Source organism: Panthera pardus, unplaced genomic scaffold (assembly GCF_024362965.1).
Source record: "Panthera pardus isolate Hobbes unplaced genomic scaffold, ASM2436296v1 HiC_scaffold_21, whole genome shotgun sequence".
NCBI classification, from domain to species: Eukaryota; Metazoa; Chordata; class Mammalia; order Carnivora; family Felidae; genus Panthera; species Panthera pardus.
Window position 1 is genome coordinate 65,168,802 of NW_026526777.1, and position 21,702 is coordinate 65,190,503.

At 47.2% G+C, this 21,702-nt stretch overlaps 1 long non-coding RNA gene across 1 annotated transcript; it reads left to right on the plus strand.

Annotated features, from left to right (window-relative positions):
* The first annotated feature begins 1,093 nt into the window (after positions 1-1,093).
* On the plus strand, positions 1,094-13,720 carry LOC128778869 (uncharacterized). The gene is made up of 3 exons (XR_008424707.1): positions 1,094-1,542; positions 4,947-5,046; positions 13,542-13,720. It is a non-coding gene; the product is annotated as an uncharacterized LOC128778869 (long non-coding RNA).
* The last annotated feature ends 7,982 nt before the right edge of the window (positions 13,721-21,702 follow it).

Genomic DNA, 21,702 nt, shown 5'->3' on the forward strand with positions numbered 1-21,702 from the left:
TGGTGAGTTTAAGCCCCACGCTGGGTGCAGAGTTTACTTAAAAATAATAAAATCTTTAAAAAGCATTCCTCAAAGTGATGAAACCATCATAGCTATAAAGTTGCAAAAATTAAATTCTTAGTAAGTTTAAGTGCATGAACTTAGAGTGTAATCAAATAACCAACCAGTCCTTTTATTTTTTAAGTTTGTTTATTTGGATCGGGAGCAGGGGTGGGGGCAGAGAGAGAGGGAGAGAGAGAGAGAATCCCAAGCAAGCTCCGTAGTCAGCCCAGAGTCAGACATGGGGCCTGAACTCATGAACTGGGAGATCATGACCAGAGCCAAAATCAAAAGTCGGATGATTTAACCACCCAGGTGCCCCCCACAACCAGCCTTTTAGATGCCAATTTAAAAGCTTAAAAAAAGAAGGGACCCCAGAGTGGCTCAGTTGCCTGGGTGTCCAACTTGGGCTCAGGTTATGATCTCACAGTTGGTGAGTTCAAGCCCCACATCAGTCTCACTGCTGTCAGCACAAAGCCTGCTTTGGATCTTCTTCCTCCCCCCCCCTCCCTCCCCCCCCCCCCCCCGCCCCTCCCTTGCTCCTGCTCTCTCTCTCTCTGAAAATAAACAAACATGAAAAAAAAAATAATAAAAGCTCAAAAAATAAGTTTAAAGTATCCAACCTGACCTTCATAAATTGGTTAACGTCTCAAGATGATTATGTGTGCTGTTCAAAGCAAGTTGCAGGGGTGCCTGGGGGGCTCAGTTGGTTAAGCGTCGGACTTCAGCTCAGGTCATGGTCCCCCAGTTTGTGGGTTTGAGCCCCGCGTCGGGCTCTGAGCTGACCGGGGGCCAGGGTGGGGGTGGGGGGGGGGACTCTCCTCCCTGGAGCTCCGGGCCCCTCCTCACTCCCCTGAAGTTGCTTTTCCCCTTGATTTCAGCCTGGGGTGCCAACTGCCTCATTCATCCTCCAGCCGAAGCACCCAGCACGGGGCCGGGCCCGCGCGGTGCCCACGTGTCTGCTGAAGCGAAAACACTGCCGGCGGGCCGCGTGCAACTACCACTGCGCCTTTTGGGGGGATACAGCCAAGGGAGTTGGGTGGAGACTCCGCTTGAGATTTTAAGGAGACAAAGATGAGGACGCCTTCCTCCCCCGTGGAGACAAAGTTGTGGAGCTGGCAGATTGCTTCGTCTTTTCATGCGACGGGGAACGAGGGGCAGAGAAGCAAAACCTCGGTTCTGGCAGCCGCCGAGCCCAGCGCGGGAGGCGGCGTGGATCCTGGCAGCTCGCGTGTTCCATGAGAGACACCTGCTTTGCTGGCAGCCGGGAGAGAAAGGCTCAGAATAGCACAGGCGAACCCACTCACAAAAACACAGAAGCTCCCCTGGACTGTAGGCAAGGGGTCGGGTCGGGGGAAGGCCAGGAGGAGGCCTGGGGGGGCTGACTTGGAGCATGTCCCAGCGCCGTCAGAGGGACTTGAATTTCCCCCGTGATGGGCCGGGAATGGAATCCAACGCCCGTCTGGTTCAGAGGCGGCGAGAGCCTGGCTCAGGGCTGGCAAGGTAGGTATGGCAGGCTGCGGCCGGGGGGGGGGGGGGCCAGGAGGCCATGGGGGGAGGGTCTCTGGGCCCCACTGCTGAGAACCGGGCTGTCCCTCTGTTGGGGACGCGGTGAGCTCCCCGGCACTCCGAGTTCCGGGGGAGTGGGGATGGTAGTCCTGGAGACAGTGAGAACCGCAGCCCAAACAAGAAAGCAGGCGGTGGGGGAAGCGAATCAGGGGCCGGGGGCCAGAGGCAAAGCCCCAGCCTGGGAGACCACGCTGTTAACCAGCCTGAGTGCCTCTCTCGGGCCTTCTGCATTGGTGTCCAAAATAGTCCCTTCAGAAGCTCCTTAAGGAAAGGGTCCTGGCGGGGGGGGGGGGGGGGGGGGGGGGGGGTACCCCTGGGTGGCTCAGTCGGTTAAGTGCCTGGCTTCCGCTCAGGTCATGATCTCACAGTTGGTGGGTTCGAGCCCCGCGTCAGGCTCTGTGCTGACAGCTTGGAGCCTGGAGCCTGCCTCGGATTCTGTCTCCTTCTCTCTCTGTGTCTCCCCTGCTGGTGCTCTCTCTCTCTCTCTCTCTCTCTCTCTCAAGAATAGATAAACATAAAAAAAAAAAAAAAAAAAAAGGAAAAGGTCCTGGGGTCACAGAAGTTTGGGAAACACAGCTACAGTAAACCCTCTTAGGGATTCACAACGAACAGTAGCCCCAAGGGGCTCTTCATGAAAGGAAAAATAGCAAAAACCAAACCCAAAAACGCTTTACTTTCTTTAACCCAGGCTTTCCTCAAACGCTTTTCTTCGCGTTAAGGCCTGTCAGCGTCCTGCAGAAAGAGTTCCATCAGCCGTAACACGGGGACTGCTGTTCCCCGGAGGCCTTGACCCTGGAATATTGCCTTTCTAACAATCTATAGTGAAAGATAGATTTAATTATAAATCTTAGCTGTGAGTTTTAATGTCTTCTTGTCTCAAATAACATGTCAGAGTTATGGAAAATTCACATGTCTTTTTTTGTTTTTCCAATTAGCTTTTTCAAAAAATATTTTATTTATTTTTCACAAGCGGGGGAGGGGCAGAGAGAGGGGGACAGAGGATCCGAAGCGGGTTCTGCACTGACAGCAGTGAGCCCCACTGGGGCTTGAACCCACGAACCCCGAGATCATGACCTGAGCCAGAGGTGGACGCTCAACGAACTGAGCCACCCAGGTGCCCCATTTCCAATTAGTTTTTTAAAGATGAACTTTATTTTTTTTAATTAAAATCAAAAAAAATTATTTTATTTTATTTTGAGAGAGAGAGAGAAGTATGCACAAGTAGGGTGGGGGGAGGCAGAGAGAGGGAGAGAGAGAATCTCAAGCAGGCTCCACACTCAGTGCGGAGCCCAATGCGGGACCCTGGGAGCATGACCTGAGCCGAAATCAAGAGTCCGACGCTTACCGACTGAGCCTCCCAGGTGCCCTCAACTTTAGTTTTTAGAGCAGTTTGGGGTTCACAAAAACTTCAGCCGCAGGTAGAGAGTTCCTGTATGTTCCCTGCCTCCACACAGGCACAGCGTCACTCACTATCAACGTCCCCCACAGGATGGGGCATTTGTTACCACTGATGAACCTACAGGGACACATCAATATCACATCAGTATCACCTAAAGTCCCTAGCGAACATTAGGGTTCACGCTTGGTGTTGTACAGTGAGTTTGAACAAATGCATAACGACACGTCTCCACTGTCATAGTGTCATACAGAGTGTTTTCAGTGCCCTCAACGCCGAAAGCGTCCTCTGTGCCCTGCGTATTCGCTCCTCCCTCCCCCCTACCCATGGCCACCACTGATTTTATTACAGTTACTGTCACCACACAAAGTTATTCCAATATTATTGGCTATCTTCCCTGTGCTGTCCTTCGTATCCCTTGACCTGTTTGTTTTATAACTGAAAGTTTGCACCTCTTAACCCACTTCACCTATTTCACCCAGCCCCCCCCCCCCTTTCTGGAAACCACTAGTTTCTCTCTGTATTTATGAGTCTGTTTCTGATTTGTTTTGTTTTTAGATTCCACAAACACATGAGACCGTATGATATATGGCCTCCTCTGTCTAACTTGTTTCACTTACCATAATGCCCTCTAGGTCCACGAAGAGGATATTTTTAAGAGGGGAGGGAGAGATGGGGTGCCTGGGTGGCCCAGTCGGTTAAGCGTCTGACTTCGGCTCAGGTCATGATCTCGCGGTTCGTGGGTTGGAGCCCCGCATCGGGCTCTGTGCTGACAGCTCAGAGCCTGGAGCCTGCTTCCGTTCTGTGTCTCCCTCTCTCTCTCTGCCTTCCCTGCTGGCACTCTGTCTCTCTCTCTCTCTCCCTCTCAAAAATAAATAAACATTAAAAAATTAAAAAAGAAAAGAAAAGAAAACCACTGGCCTATGGGGAAACCCAGACTCCATCAGAAAATCTCAAAAAGCTTTTTTTATTCAGCCATTTACCACTGGTAAGCATTTGGTGACCTAAAAGGTTAGTAAGAAGACAGATATGAAGACCCAGGAGATACTAAAGAAATGGGCCAAGGACATGGCTTTTCATCTCACAAGACAAACCGCATCAGGCTTTGGCTGGGACAGGACATGCGTCGGTCAGGTCGCGAGGCCAAAGGAGAGAGAAGAGGTCGTTTGCTCCCGAAGCCTGTGAAAGGAGACCGTTGGAACCTTCGTTTGCAGGGTTATCTGCAAGTCTTTTCTTGATCTGAAAAGCCGTTTGGTTCTGTGCAACTGCCCTTTTGAATGTTCCTCGAGGGGAAATACTTGCTCTTTTTCGGAATCAAAAGCTAGGAGGGGCGCCTGGATGGTTCGGTCGGTTGAGCATCGACTCTTGATTTTGGCTCAGGTCATGATCTCCAGGTTCATGGGTTTGAGCCCCACGTTGGGATCTGCACTGACAGCACGGAGGCTGCTTGGGATTCTCTCTCTCGCTCTCTCTCTGCCCCCCTCCCCGCTTGCGTGCTCTCTCTCTCTCTCTCTCAAAATAAATAAATAAACTTGAAAAAAAGAGAGAACTAATAGCTAATACTTGTTGTAACCATCTTATTTTTTTTATTCCTTTAAATGTTTGTTTATTTTTGAAGGAGAGAGAGACAGAGCGTGAGCAGGGGAGGGGCAGAGAGAGAGGAAGACACAGAATTTGAAGCAGGCTCCAGGCTCCCAGCTGGCAGCGCAGAGCCCGATGCGGGGCTCAAACCCACGAGCTGTGAGATCAGGACCTGAGCCGGGGTTGGACGCTGAACCGACTGAGCCACCCTGGCGCCTCTCTAGATTTCAGTTTAAATGTTGCTTCCCTGTCCCCAATGTCTGGGCAAGTCTGTTATATCCCTGGTCGCAGTACTTTGTGTACTGGTAATTAACCAGTCACTAGCAATAACTTCGTTTTTGTCTCCCTCGCTCGACTTTAGCACCTGTGTCTTTGCACATGTATGGTTGTGTGTTCCCAGCACCTACTGGCCCCTGATACATGGTGGGTGCTCCGGAGGCATCCGTCGAATGATGAGTGAGGTCACGCCCATTTGGACTTCCAGTTTCAATGTTGGCTAAAAATGTCAAAAAAGTAGATTATTTTTGGGGTGCCTGGGCGACTCGGTCAGTTAAGCATCCGACTCTTGATTTTGGCTCAGGTCATGATCTTACGGTTTGTGAGTTGGAGCCCCGCATCAGGCTCTGTGCTGACGGTGGGAAGCCTGGTTTGGATTCTCTCTCTCTCTCCCTCCCTCTCTGCCCCTCCCCCCGCTCTCTCTCTCTCAAAAGAAATAAATAAACTTAAAAAAAAGATTATTTCCTATTAACTTGTGTCTGTTTAGCTTCTGACCTGAGAATCATAATTTGTCTTAATTTCCTTTCAACTTTTCCTGAGAACATTCCTTCAGATCAAGGGCTGTGACCCTGACCCAGTCTTTTAAAATATTTTTCTTTTTAATTTTTTTTTTTTTTTACATTTATTTATTCTTTGGAAGACAGAGCACAATTTGGGGAGGGGCAGAAAGAGAAGGAGACACAGAATCCGAAGCAGGCTCCAGGCTCCAAGCTGTCAGCACAGAGCCTGACAGGGGGCTCGAACTCACAAACTGTGAGATCATAACCTGAGCCGAAGTCAGACGCTTGACTGAGCCACCCAGGCACCACTTAAAATATGTTTTCTATCAGTGCTTCTGAACAATTCATATCCTCGCTTTTGTATTCTCATTGGCAATGGTAGCATAGCATTTTACCATGTGGAGGGTTTATGTAACCATTTCCTATCGAGGGGGCATTTATGGTGTTTTTAGCTATATATTTTTTTAAGTTTATTTAATTATTTTGAGAGAAAGAGAGAAAGCATGAGTGGGGGAGGGGCAGAGAGAGGGGGAGAGAATCCCAAGCAGGCTCCACGTTGTCAGCGTGGAGCCCAATGTGGGGCTCAAACTCACAAACCGTGAGATCATGACGTGAGCTGAAGTCAGATGCTTAACCGACTGAGCCACCCAAATGCCCCTCTCGTTTCTTTTTAATGTGTATTTATTTATTTTGAGAGAGTGAGAGAGAATGGGACAGGGGCAGAGAGAGGGAGAGAGAGAATCCCAAGCAGGCTCTGCACTGTCAGCACCGGGCCCGATGGAGGACTTGATCTCAAGACTGGTGAGATTGTGACATGAGCTGAAATCAAGAGTTGGATCTCAACCAACCGAGTCACCCAGGTGCCCCATTCAACTTTCTGATAATCGTAAAAAAAGGAAAAAAAAAAAAAAAGCCACATTAGGGGGGAGTGGCTGGCTCAGTTGGTAGAGCACATGACTCTTGATCTCAGGGTTGTAAGTTCGAGCCCCACATTAGGTGTAGAGATTACTTTTTTTTTTTAATTTAATTTTTTATCTTTTTAAATTTACATCCAAATTAGTTAGCATATAGTGCAGCAATGATTTCAGGAGTAGATTCCTTAGTGCCCCTGACCCATTTAGCCCATCCCCCCTCCCACAACCCCTCCAGTAACCCTCTGTTCTCCATATTTATGAGTCACTTCTGTTTTGTCCCCCTCCCTGTTTTTATGTTATTTTTGTTTCCCTTCCCTTATGTTCATCTTTTCTGTGTCTTAAAGTCCTCATATGAGTGAAGTCATAGGATTTTTGTCTTTCTCTGACTAATTTCACTTAGCATAATACCCTCCAGTTCCATCCACGTAGTTGCAAATGGCAAGATTTCATTCTTTTTGATGGCCGAGTAATACTCCATTATATATATATACCACATCTTCTTTATCCATTCATCCATCGATGGACATTTGGGCTCTTTCCATACTTTGGCTCTTGTGGATAGTGCTGCTATAAACATGGGGGTGCACGTGTCCCTTCGAAACAGCACCCCTGTATCCCGTGGATAGATGCCGAGTAGTGCAATTGCTGGGTTGTAGGGTAGTTCTGTTTTTAGTTTTTTGAGGAACCTCCATACTGTTTTCCAGAGTGGCTGCACCAGCTTGCATTCCCATAGGTGTAGAGATTACTTAAAAATAAAATCTTTTTTGGGGTGTTTGGGTGGCTCAGTCAATTAAGCGTCCAACTTCATTTCAGGTCAGGATCTCACAATTTGTGGGTTCGAGCCCCACATGTGATTCTGTGCTGACAGCAAGGAGCCTGCTTTGGATCCTCTGTCTCCCTCTCTCTCTGCCCCTTTCCTGCTCGTGCTATCTCTCTCTCTCTCTCTCTCTCTCTCTCTCTCTCTCTCTCTCCAAAATAGATAAACATTTAAAAAATAAAAAGAGAATCTTTTTAAAAAATGCCATAATAAAGACCCTCATACATAAATGTTGCTACATACCCAATTATTTTCTCAGGATAAATTTCTAAAAATAGAACTGAGCATTTTCTAAGACTAAAGACATATTTTGCCTGGTTTTGTTCCACTAGGGTTGAGCTTGCGTCTCAGACTTAACTCAGGATTCATGTGAGTTGCCTGCTGACTCTATACCCACCCCTTGCTTTTTCTGTGTCAGCGCCTACGCCCGCTCTATCTCCTGTATTTCGTCCTGCTTCCCGACTGGCAACCACATTGCTTGATTTCCGTGTCTCATTACTCTCCTGACTGATTTGTTCGTTGAGTTAAATATTTACGGAGCTCCTACCGTGTGCCAGCAATGGTGCCCGGCGAAGCGAAGTAAACAGCTGTCCAAATGATAACCGAAGGTGGTAAGTGTTCTGAAGGGCGCCAACGGAATGCTAGAATGTAGTAAGAGAATAAATCTTCTCTCCTTCGATAGGTTTTGAGGAAAGTCCTTTCTGAGAAGGTGAGCCCGAAGGATAAGTAGGAACTAACTGACTGATAAGTACACGAAAAGATGCTTGACACCGTCAGTCATTAGGGCAGTGCAAATCAAAACCGCGGGGAGGTACCCCTTTGCAGCCGCTAAGACGGTTGTAATGAAAATAAACATGGGAACAGGTGGATGACAGGGAGAAATCAGAAACTTCAAACACTCCTTGTGGGAATGCAGAATGGTACAGCTGCTGCAGAAATGGTCCGGCATTTCCTCAAATGTCTGAACCTAGAGTCGCCACGTGACCCAGTAATTCAACTCCTAGGTATGTTATTAAAGAGAACTGAAGATGGGTGTTCACACAGAGCCCGCTCACGAATGTTCGTAGCAGCATTATTCCTAACAGCCAGAGATTCGAAACAACTCAAGCGTCAACTCAAGAGGTGAATGGGGAAACCAAATGTGGTATATCCATTCAGAGGAATGTTATTCAGCCATAAAAAAGAATGGAGCACCTTGCTCTTCTACAATCCGCTCCCCAAAGGCAAATCATGTTATTATGACTCTTCCGGCGCTTTCTCATCACACTTAGAATGAAATCCAAACTCCTCACCCGAGTTTACCAAGCACTGGGTGATCTGGCTCCTACCCGCCTCTCAGACCTATTCTCCGATATGCATTCATTCCCCTGCCCACTTCTTTTTTTTCTGTACTTAAAACATTCCAAGTTCATCTATACTGTAGTGTTTCTTCTGCTTGAAATCCTTTCTCTTCTGGTCTTTGACTGGCTCCATTTTATCACGTGGATCTCATCTTAAATGCTCTCTCCTCAGAGCTGGCTTTCTCGGCCGCTCAGTGTAACAAGTCGTGTAGTCCCTTCTCTCCGGACATTCAGTGTCAGCTCTCTGCATGGCCTCAGTGCCATCTGATGTTGTTTCTTCTTTGTTTCTTGTCTGTCTTTCCCACAAAATCTAAGCTCAATGAAATGTAGGGACCTCATCACTTAGAACAGTGCTTGAACGGAGGGCACGTAGGTGGCTCAGTCGGTTAAGCGACCGACTCTCGGTTTCGGCACAAATCACCATCACACGGTTCGTGGGTTCAAGCCCCGTGTCAGGCACTTGGGTCTGCACAGGGCCTGCTTGGATTCTGTCTCTCCTTCTCTCTCTGCTCCTTTCCTCTCTCCCCCCAACAAAAAAATGGGTAAACTTAAAACGATTTTTTTTTACTTTTTTAGTGTTTATTTGTTTTAGAGAGAGAGTGTGAGCAGGGGAGGGGCAGAGAGGGAGAGAGAGAGGGAGACGCAGAATCCGAAGCAGGCTCCAGGCTCTGAGCTGTCAGCACAGAGCCCGATGCGGGGCTCGAATCCACAGACCGCCAGATCATGACCCAAGCTGAAGTTGGACACTCAACCAACTGAGCCCCCCAGCCGGCCCCCAAAATCTTTAAAAATAAAGAACAGTGCTTGAATGAATGAATAAAAGCCTTTCCATGAAAAAGAAAAAAAGAAAGTGCTGACACAGGCCACAACATGGATGAAGCTTGCAAACATGATGCAAAGTGAAAAAAGCCAGATAGAAAAGGCTGTGGCCTGTTGTGATGCCATTTATATGAAATGTTCAGAAGAGGCAAATCCATAGATGAAGCATAGATTGGTGGTTGCCACGGGCTATGGGTGGGAGGATGGGGAATAACCACTTTTTTAAAGTTTATTTACTTATTTTGAGGCGGAGGAGGGGCAGAGGGAGGGAGACAGGGAATCCCTAGCAGGTTCCACACCGCCAGCAAGGAGCCCAGCGCGGGGCTTGGACTCACGAACTGTGAGACGATGACCTGAGCCAAAGTCCTACGCTCAACTACAGAGCCACCCAGGCACCCAGGGAATAATGACTTTTAACGGGTATGAGGGTTTGAGGGGAGGTGAGGAGGTTGTTCTGAAGTTAGATTGTGGTGATGATTGCACAACATTGTGAATACGCTTTAAAAAACACCAAATTGCAGGGTGCCTGGGGGGGCTCAGTCGGTTGAGTGTCCGACTCTTGGTTTGGGCTCAGGTCACGATCTCAGGGTTTGTGATTTCGAGCCCCGCGTTGGGCTTTGTGCTGACGGCACAGAGCCTGCTTGGGATTCTCTCTCTCTCCCTCTCTCTTTGCCCCTCCCCGGCTTGCTCTCTCTCTTAAAAAAGAAATAAATAACTATGAAAAAATTATTTAAATGAAAAAACACTGCATTACACACTTTAAGACGATTAAAACAGGGGATTTTACGTTAATGGAATTACTTGCTTTTGAGGTGAAATTCACCTAACATAAAATCCACTATTTTAAAGTGTACAATTCAGTGGCATTTAACACATTCCCAAGGAAAGTGAAGGAAACAACACCCACGTGTCATGTCAGGAAAGGATGACTGTCTTCCCATTGCCATTTTATGATGCGCTTGTAATTTTTTTTAGTTTATTTGTTTATTTTAAGAGAGAGGGGGCGCGCACACACAAGAGGGGCAGAGAGAGAGACAGAATCCCAAGGAGGCATCGTGCTGTCAGCGCAGAGCCCGATGTGGAGCTCGAACTCAGGAACCCTGAGATCATGACCTGAGCTGAAATCAAGAGTCGGACACTCACCTGACTGAGCCACCCAGGCGCCCCTACGACGCACTTTTTAAACAAAGTCTTCCAAGGAAAGATACTATGAAAGATTACCATGAGGGGCTTCATTTTGCTGACACGTGGTACAAGTTGTAAAGTTATAATATGAGTCCCTTAGGAATTACTTTATGCTGCTATGAATGAAATAAACTTTGGGACACCAAAAGTGCAGGGAGCAATCAGAAACAATCAGTCGGGAATAGCACAGCAAATCCAGAAGGACAAGAGCTTTATTACCACGGCTGAGCTGAGCAGGGGTGAAGCAGGAGAGAGAGGCAAATGGAAGGAACAGGGTCAACCAAAGACCAGAAGGAGAGAGACAGAGACAGAGACAGAGCGTGAGCAGAGGAGGGGCAGAGAGAGAGAGGGAGACACAAAGCTGTCAGCACAGAGCCCGACCCGGGGCCCGAACCCACAAACCGAGAGATCGTAACCTGAGCCTAAGGCAGACACCCAACTGACCAAACCACCCAGGCGCTGTCCTTACTCTTTCTTAATATGATCGGCATTTCCGAGGCCATGCTTCCCGTTGCCGTCACCAAGTTACGTCAGCTCCTTTGCGCTCAGAGACCACCCCTCTTGTATATTCTGATGACCGACCTTTTGCCCAGATCAGGAAAGCTCCATGAAGAATGAGGTTTGTCCGTTCATCCTTCCGTCCATGCAGGAAGGTATTATTGAGCAACAATCATATACAAGGCACATGTCACTTAATACACGGAAAACGGAAAAATGGCTAGGTTGATTGCTAGGGCAGAGGGTCACGGCAGCCTTTTCTGTGTGCATTTCCATCGATGGCTAGGCAGAAAGACTTCAAAAAGCAACCAGTTGCATGCAGGGGGCTCAGAGGCCTCCCCTATGAATTATTTGCAATGATCATTCTCTAGGACGGAAAAAGAAGCCTGGCAAGTTTTTATATTTGTCCTTTAATACCTCTAAGGTGGGGCGCCTGGGTGGTTGAGCATCCGACTTCGGCTTGGGACTGATGGGGTTGCTGAGAACAGGAGTTAATGCAGGTAAAAAGCTTCCACAGCAAGGGCTGGGACACAGTGAGTCCTTAAACATTATTTTGTAATTAAAAAAAAAATTTATTTATTTACTTTGAGAGAGAGCACAAGCAGGGGAGGGGCAGAGAGAAAGGGAGAGAAAGAGAATCCCAAGTGGGGATGCAGGGCTCGAACCCACAAACTGTGAGATCATGACCTGAGCCGAAACCAAGAGTTGGTTGCTCAACGTGCTGAGCCACCCAGGTGCCCCTTATTTTGTAATTCTTTAATGTTTATTTATTTTGAGAGAGAGAGAGAGAGAGCACGAGCATGAGTGGGGGGAGGGGCAGAGAGAGAGGGTGAGAGAGAATCCCAAGCAGGCTCCGCACTGTCAGCACAGAGCCCCATGCAGGGCTCGAACCCACGGACCGTGAGATCATGACCCGAGTCGAAATCAAGAGTCGGACCCTTAACTGATTGTGCCACCCAGGCACCCTTATTATTGTTATTATTATTAAAATATATACAAATTGCACAGTTTAAATCCACCAGGAATATTTAGTGCTTTCGGCAATGCAGCGTTATTTAAAACTTTATTGTGTGAAGCTCTACCACTTTTCTTGGCGATTACCAAGTTCTCTGGGGATAAAGAGAAACTTGTATATTTCACTGAGCTAGGTTTTCACGGTGACTGAAACAGGGGGGGAGTTCCAGTGACCACATATGAGTGAAGCGCACAGAATTCTCACGCGAATCATTGCTAATGGGAAAGTTGACTTTTCCTCTGGATTAAGGACAACACGACAGGTTCTAAGAACAGTGGTGGGTTTGCAGAGGATTGTAAGAGCAGGCTGCAGGGGTGCCTGGTGGCCCAGTCGGTTAAGCGTCCAACTCTTGATGTGGGCACAGGTTATGATCTCATGGTTTGTGGGTTCAAGCCCTGCATCGGGCTCTGCACTGAGAGCACAGAGCCTACTTGGGATTCTCTCTCTCTCTCCCTCTCTCTCTCTGCCCCTCCTATGCGTGCGAGCTCGCTCTCTCTCAAAATAAATATATAGACTTAAAAAATAAGAGAAGGCTGCAACCCGAGGGACCCAGAAACAACAGAGACTGGGACCTAAGTAACCACCACCAAAGAAACGGGGATCAGAGCTGTGCGTCATCAGAAGGAAATGGGTAATGGTGCTTGGGTGGGGCTTTATTCTTTCCAGGGGAGATTCAGGCTCAGAATCAGTAATTTGGTGAAATGAAAAGAAAACGTGAAGGGGACTGGACGGAGAGTTCTAGCACTAGAGACAGCACGGGTCACGTTGATGCAAGCATGGCACTCACAGGAGGAGGGCTCGGGGGAGATGGCCTTTTACCCGTTGGCCTTTCTGGGTCTCAGTTTCCCAGCCACGGAATGAAAATTCAATGGAGACCGTCTTCCTCCGCAAAGTTAGAAAAGGAGTAAAGGTCAAAGTTCCTTAAAAGAGACATTCACTAGGGGCGTCTGGGTGGCTCAGTCGGTTAAGCATCCGACTTCGGCTCAGGTCGTGATCTCGCGGTTCGTGAGTTCAAGCCCCGCGTCGGGCTCTGTGCTGACAGCTCAGAGCCTGGAGCCTGTTTCGGATTCTGTGTCTCCCTGTCTCTCTGACCCTCCCCCATTCATGCTCTGTCTCTCTCTGTCTCAAAAATAAATAAACGTTAAAAAAAAAAAAAGAGACATTCGCTAAATGTAATTATTGCGTGCGGATATTGTCATGTATTTACTCTTCCACATTAATTTTGGAATCACTTGGCTGATTTCTCGTGAAATTCTTTTGGATTTTTTTTGTTGAAACTGAGTTAATGTGTACATCAATTTGGGAAGAATTGACAGAGTTTTAATATTACATCTCTTCTTCTGGGGACAGGATATGCCTCTGCATTTATTCCAGTCTCCCTTTGTGTGCTCCAGGAAAGACTCTCAGGTTTTTGTGTAAAGGTTCCTTACATTTCTAATTTTGTTTATGACTAGACCCTTTACACTCTTTGGTTGCTATTTGAAATTGGATGTTTTCTCATTATATTTTGTATCTGGGTTATAGAAAAGCTATTTTTTAATATTGATTTTAGAACCAGTCACTTAATGAATTTCTCTTATTCTTTCCAACAGCATTTCGGTTGATTGCCATAGAGTTTCTGACTACATAGATAGAGGACCTGAAAAAGAGAGAGAGAAAAGGATAATTTCATCTCTTGGTTTCCAATAATTAAACTCATTTTTTCATTGTCTCTTTGGTTAAAAACTACCAGAACAACATTGAATAATACGGTGAGAGGGTACACATTTTACACGGTTGTTTCAGATGTTTAAAATTTTCTGATTTTATTTTTTCAAGTTTATGTATTTTGAGAGAGAGCGTGCATGCGTGCGCTCGTGAGAGAGACAGAGAAAGAGAGAGAGAGGGAGGGAGGGGGAGGGGCAGAGAGAGGGGAACAGAGCGAGAATCCCAAGCAAGCTCCACATTGTCCGCTCAGAGGCAGACGTGAGACTTGAACCCATGAGATCATGACCTGACCCCAAATCAAGAGTCAGATGCTTAACCGACTGAGCCACCCAGACTCTCCTATTTTTTTTTTTTTTTTTAATTTTAGAGAGAGAAAGGAAGCAAGTGGGGGAGAGAGGCAGAGAGAGAGAGAGAATCTTAAGCAGTCTCCACCCTCAGTGAGGAGCCAGCCCAGGGCTCGATCCCGTGATCCTGGGATCCTGACCTGAGCCCAAACCAAGCGTGGGACACTCAACCGACTGAGCCACACAGGTACCCGTGTTTCAGATTTTTGAATGAATGTCTGTAGAGGTTATGGGTATGATGTTTACTGTTGGTTTCAGAGAGAAAACTTCTAATACATGAAGGAAGATTCCTTCTATTTTTTCTTTACTAGTGGGAAAAAGAAAACACGTGTTAGTTACTAGAGTTCCTGCTTGCAAAGAGTATTTCCCACAAGGCCCCGCATATCTCGTTTCGGTCAAAAGCCCTTACATCCACCCCAATTTAGCACACATCGTCGGATTTGTGAATCAGTGATAGTTCGCGTAATCGTTAGGACCTGAATACACAAAGCGCCTTTTAAATAAACACGGCGAAAATTAAAGTAAATTCGGGAGAACAGGGATCCCGCGCAAGTGCCACATGTAAGGCATTTTGTCAGACGCTCCCAAGCAGTGTTTCTCAAAGAGGGGTCCGCGGTTCACCTGAAGTGCTTGCTGGAAGGTGTAGATTGACGACTGCATCCCAGAGCCACCGAAGGGGACGCTGGGGACGGAAGCTGGCGAGCCACCCTCGCAGCGCGCTCCCCCAGTGATGCTCGTGCACCTTGCGGTTTAAAACCCTGCCGCAAAGATCAGCAGAACTTGAACAAAAGGGAAGCTGAGTGTATTTAAACTTGTCATCACAGAGTGGCGTTAGCTTACCTGTCACGCCGCAGTGAGTCAACCAGTCGACGAAACAGCCTGCCTACAACTCACCCCGTCACCTCGGTCTGGGTGGAATCCTGACCATTTCTAGAAAGTTCTTTAAATGGCCGATTTTTCCAACAGTGCCACAGAGGCTCCAGTATGCCTCCAGAGGAGGCGGAGTTGCGGGAACTCTCTTTTTACAACGTCAAGCCTGGCGGGTCCAGTTCTATCTGTTTTAGCGCCCCGGGGAATATTCTAAGAATAAACGTTTGAAAATGACTGATCTACACCCGTTAGCGACATCTTGATTTTACTGAAGATTTTGATCTTTTTATGTCGGTGCACGTGATTACAACAGTCTTGATTCGAACAAGGTGGACATAGTCCCTTTTGTGTGTTTCTTCCTTTAGATATTGGTCTCAAAAAGTGAAATCTCTTCTATGTCAGGAACCACGACTGCGCATGTCATGTCTAAAATGCTTCTATGAATCCCAGGACATTCTATAGCTGTTCATTATTGTTATTATTCAGAAATTCCCTAAAATTTTTATTTTAAAGGTTTTGAAAAGGGAGGGGGGAACCCCAGTGAGATAAATATGGGATAATTAGGGGCACCTGGCTGGCTGGGTCGGTAGAGCATGTGACTCTTGATCTCGCGGTTGTAAGTTCAAGCCCCATGCTGGGTGTACAGATCACTCAAAAAAAAGAAAAAAAAAAAAGAAAAGAAAAAAGAAAAAGGTAATGAATGTAGGCTCTGGGCCCAGGACTAGGACAGGAGCCGGATCTCTGGCTAGAGCCTTCTGATCACCTTCTGTTTTTTTGGTGAATATCCTTATTCCCCTCTGGGTCTCAATTCCCTCTCTGTTAAATTGAAGATGCTGGAGCGTGAGATTTACAAGATTCCTTCCGGCTCTAAAAGTTGATGACTTATTTGCATGTCAAAGAATTCAACATAGCCTGCATATCGCAGTATGTCAGGCTCTAGTCACAAATAAGAATAATTTTCTGGTTAATCATCAGGTACAGAATAATGTCCTGTACCGCTAGAGATGAAGACTTATTACAAAATTAACTCAGCACAATTAGTGTTTACTTATGTGTAATTAAAAGCAAATTATTACTTTTTTAATGTTTATTTATTTTTGAGAGAGAGAGAGAAAGAGAGCACGAGCGGGAGAGGGGCAGAGCAAGGGAGACACAGACTCCGAAGCAGGCTCCAGGCTCTGAGCTGTCAGCACAGAGCCCGGCACGGGGCTCGAACTCACAAACCATGAGATCATGACCTGAGCCGAAGTCGGACAGAAAAGCAAATTATTTTAAGGGACTCTAAGCTCATCATCATTATTATATTTTTTAAACTAACGCATAATACATTAACTTCCTGTGTTCCATTAAGATCACCAGCTCATTGTGGACAAGGATGCCACATTCAATCAGGCGCGGGATCTCGTTTCTCCACTTCAGGTTTGGGCTCCCTTTCTATTTATTTTTCAGGGCAAGTTTTATTTTTTTCAGGTAGGTCCTTCCTCTCCTCCCACGACCTTAGCAGAGCTGACATTTTCGATGTGTTCTTTTGTACTCCATAATTTCTCACCGGTGCCACCGCTTATAACAAAAAATGAGTTGAGTTATGAACCTTTCACCTCTTTAGCAAACACCGTCAGAGCACACCCTGAAGCCCTAGCAGGTGCTCTAGAGCATTGGAAGCAAAGAAGGAGAGGGGATGGCCGCGGTCCTGAGCAGTCGCCAGCCTTCCTGATGTACCGGAGGAAGGGGAAACCATATCCAGCATCCCGATGTTGCGACAAGGCTGATCCTTGACCAATGCCCATTTTTCCCTTTGAAACAAAATTCCTTAGCAACAGTCTCTTGTGAAATATACATTTGACATTTTAACAATATGGTGTTCGTTGGACGCAGAGCCCCGGGAATATCTCCTTGCGGTTGTCAAAACAAATTCAATGACAAGATAAGGAGTGGGTTGAAGTAATTAATACTATTTTGGTGTAAGCATCACTAACAAAGTGGTAAAAGACAAGGGATGAAAACGACAGCCGCTTTATCTAATGATCATATTTCCCCTTCCCCTGCCCCAAATGCTATTCTACTGTTTTATAAAAGAGAGATAAGGGGTAAGGCATCTTAGCAGAAGAAAAAAGTAGGCAGATACAACCTACAGAAGGATTTATCTTCCCTTTGCTTCCATCCCAGTTTCTTCTTTGCCTAGAGATCGTAGCGTAGATGGTATTCCCAGGAGGTTGGGTTCCCCAGGGTTGGGTAAAGTAACATATCTTAAACAACTCTTCACAGCTGACTTCTCCTTTGCATTTGGATGTACCTCGCACTGCGTAAGCCCCTTATATATGGTTCTCTTTGCTTTGCTGGGTTTTTCCCCCCCTTGTGTTAAAGAGACACTCGATAGCGTCCCACAGGGCTGTGTTTATTTTCACCTCACAGCTCCCCCACTTTTGCGAATGCAAATTAGACACTGCTGTAAGGTTTTTTTGTTTCCTGCTTTGTTGGAAAAGCTTTCACAGTGGCAATATCTGTGATCGCTGGTGTATTAAATGTCAGGCCTCGAATAATTACTCGGCCCTGAGCTGATGGTAAAACAGGGAACTAATTCTTTACTTCTCATCCCGGGCAAGAGAACTGCCCTTAGGATTCAACCCATACTGGTCAAACATGCTCAGACTCAGCCCCGTTGTGTATCTCATGCTACCTCCAAGAAAAAGAAAAGAAAAAAGGAGGAGAAGGAGGAAGAGGAGGAAGAGAGGAAGAAGAAGAAAGAAGGAAGAAAGATGAATTCACAGAACCTAGACTGACTACTACCATTAAGAGGAAATTACATTCACCATATTTCCATGAAATGGCAAAGAGAACCAAGATAAATGCCAGGATGCATCTTGGATCTTACCGATTTATTAGCTTGTGGCAGAATTTAGGAGAGCAGGAAAAGACGTGACTTGTACCCTTTGGGATCAAGTAAATTTTTTCCAAAATTATTTGTAAAATATTATTTGGCGATTTATTGTGTGCATTTGAAAATGAAAGTAAATTAAAGAATCAGTGGACTTTACATCTTTCTATACTTAAACAAATATTTTTAAGTTTATTTTGAGAGAGAGAGAGAGAGAGAGAGAGAGAGAGAGAGACAGCGCGCGTGCGCATGCACATGCACGAGTGGGAAAGCCGCAGCCAGAAAGGAGACTATCAAGCAGGCTCTGGGCCGTCAGTGCAGAGCTCGTTTCTGGGCTTGAACTCACCAACCTGAGCCAAGATCACTATCAAGAGTCGGATGCCTAACCCACTGCGCCAATCAGCGCCCCCACCCCAACCTGTCTATACTTTTTTATAGTGTCTCTACTGTAGGAACGTCGGGATCATTTGTGCATTATAATTTAATTCCTTCTAATTCAAGTGTTTTCGTGTGATCTTTGAAATAAATAACAAAGAGAAGTATCAGTGTTCTTAAGTGGGAAATGGAGTACCAAATACCTCCAATTAAATGTGCAATATGTCAGGAACTGCCAGCCGGCTGCTAACATTTGAGAATTGCGGTTTTCCAAATATATGTAGTTAAGTCGTCTGTTAAAAGGATACGCGAACCTGCACGCTCTTAGGAATACAGATGTCGATACTGGACCATGGGAGGGAGGAAGCCTCTGGCGCCCGGACTTCTGGATCTAGGCTTATAAATATGGATGAACAAGGTCAAGGAAACGCAACAGCAGCACGCGGGGGGAGGGGCACCAGCCCACCACCTACCGCTCCGCGGGCAGCTCCCGCTGCACACCTGTGCCCACACCTGCACACACCACGGACACCCGCGTCCACGCCCATGTCCACACCTGCTTCCCCCCGCGTCCCACCCACCCACACCCACACCTGCTCCCACCCGCGCCCCACCCACCCACACGCACATCCACATCTGCACCCACCCCACACACCCACGTCCACGCCCGCATCCGACACCGGCCCACACCGCCTGCCACCGCGGAAACCCGCCCCAGGTGCGTGCGGGGCCTGGACTCCCCTTCTCTCCCCGCCGCAGGGATTCTTGCCGGGCGATCCTGCTGTCAGGCGCCCGGCCGCCTGCCTAACACCATTTTCTTGAACACAGTAAGAGTATATTGTGAAGGCGTAGCCTGTGTGAATGGAAGTTCATGTCAGAGATTCGAGCAAAAGAAGACAGTCCGTGCGCGTCCAGAAGGCTAGAGCCCCGTCGGCTCAGCAATTTTCACTGGTCATGCGCAGGGTGGTTCTAAGCTTGGGAATGTAATGGTTTTACAATTGTGGGGCCTGCATTTACCCTGCATTCACTTACGGTTTACCGCACCCACCTTCAGGAAGTTTGACACACGCCTGATGATTTTTTGTTACTCATTTTAGAGAAAAAAGACGCAGTGTTAATTTGGAAAAAAAAAAAAAAAAGACTAAATACGAAAAGGACAAACTACCTTCAAACTCGCGATTACATACAAAGGCTTGATCACATTCAGTTTCGATTTTTTGACGTAAATACGTCACAGGCTGATCATTTCGTACTGTGTCGCATCAAGGACACATGATACCCGGTGGCTTCTCTTTTGGTGATGACAGTATCTGTTGACAGATACTATCGACTTGATGCTTCATTGTAAAGTCCCCACCACACCCCACCCCCACCCCAGCTGTTCACCTATGGTTTCAGCAGGCCCGTGATGATCGTTTTCTAAATGCTCTATTCATTTGTGGTTGCAATTCATTTACGGTTGACGACATTTTCATTGCATCATCCCTTCTTCATTTATTAGCAGGATCTCTTCTCTTTGATTATTTGATGACCCTGAGATGCAATCCTTGCAAGAAAGGCAGAATAAATGCTTGCTTCTTTATTTTTACTCATTTATTTTCAGAACAAATGATTGTTTCCTTAACATCCTTGGAAGGCGACCAGCGAGTCCGTTTTTGGAGCATTACTAGGAACCTGTGGATATTATCACACTTGATGGATGTCACTCTGTTGCAGTATTTATTTACTTATTTCTTGGATTCTCAAAATATCCCACCTTTGGCCAGTGCCCCCGTGTCCTTCTGACGCAACCCCGGAAATCTTTGACAGCTCCCTTGCTTCTGCCACAACAAGATGTTCCAGAGGTCAAAGGAACATATTAAATGCCACTGGGGGAAAGCGATCAGCAAAATGTAGAATATGAGACACCGTGCAGGACAAATTATTCTGTTTCTGCAATAATAAATTGATTTGAGGGGGAATGAAGGAAGCGAGAGACCTCTAGATTGGAAAGTCATCAGTTAAATGCAATATCTGCACCTTGTTGGATCTTGACTTAAAAAGAAAAAAAAAAAAGCTGTACAAAAGTAACACGTGAGATAACCAAAGACGTTCTTAGGCGGGCTGGCTTTTGGATGATACTAAGGACCCATCGCTAAAAATCTGAGGTATGGTACTATGACTGAAGTTATGTTAAGAGACTAAAAGACTAAAAAGAATTCTGTATTTTAGAGATCCGTTACTAAAGTGTTTCTGGATGAAAGTATACGATACCTGAAATTTGTGTCAAAATAATCTCGTTGAGGCGGAGAAAGTCGGTGAGATACAGACGGGGTGAGACGGGCCTTGCGTTGATGATGATTGAGGTTGGGTGATGGGTACGTGGGGGTTGCCTGTGTTATTCTCTCTGGTTTTATATCTGTTTGAAAATTGCATAATAAGGGGTTTGCGATTTATGTTAAAATAGAAATCACCCTAGAAGGAAGCCGAGGAGGAACCGATCGTGGCAGAACTACACCAGCTCCAGAAATAAAGTCTTGCCTAATCCAGAAATGTGCTAGCCACCTGCCAGCCGCAGTGGCAGGGCCAGAGGAAAGATCCGGTGACTAAGCCAGGAGAACGGTACTGCCTTCCTATTAGCACTGTGTTGCATGTTTCCTGAGGTGGGCCGCGGGCTTCTGCTGGGTGCTTTGCATGCATTTACCTCATGCAATCCTCACGCTAACTGGCTCAGAGGGGTACTGTGATACCCATTTTGCGAATGGGAAGGCTGAGGTCCAGAGGGCCCACTCACTTGCTGAGCAGCACCGACACGCCTCAGACGGCTCTGTCTGGCTGTGGAGCCCATGCTATGAATACAGCAGCCTGAACAGCTCTCGATAGACGCCAGTCCCGTTCGAAGCGCTTCACGTCTATTAATTCATTTAATATTTACGGCAATAACCCTTGGAGGGTGATGCTGCCGAGATTTCGCGGAGAGGAAGTTGCAAAGCAAGTGCGCCAGACCACACGCCTAGCAAGGGGCAGGGGCCAGACCTGTCTGCCCTTCTCGCACCGGTGGCCCCTCCGCTGCACCGACGGCTGTCCGCCCCGGGTCCTTCCTTCCTGGTTTGGCAAACATCTACTGAGCATGCGCAACAGGCAGTCCGTCTCCCGGGCGCCGGGCCGTGGTGATGAAGGAGTCGTTTTCCCGCCGTCCGGTGGCTAACAGGCCCCAGGTGCCTGCCTCCCCGGGACCTACCGAGGAGATCATGAGGCGAAGACTCAGAAGCTCACGCTACCTTGTTGGCACTTCCTTGGTTGACGCCGAATTGGAAGGAGAACGGAAGCAGCAGCCCCGAGAAGGGTTCTCCTGGACCCTAGAGGGCAGCCTCTGGAGGAAGGGGCCCGTGGATCCTCTTGCGTCGCACGATGATCGTCCACGGGGCCAGCTGGTTCCTGTCCCCCAGGACACCATGCCCATTCCTGCACCAGAATGTTCTCTCTCTCCGGCTGGGTTCTGTTCGTCCTTCACCTCCTCTCTGCCTTGGCTCTCAGGGGGCTCCCCTTCTCTGAAATCGTTTATTGGTCACGCTGATCCATTTACGACTTAATTCTGTACGA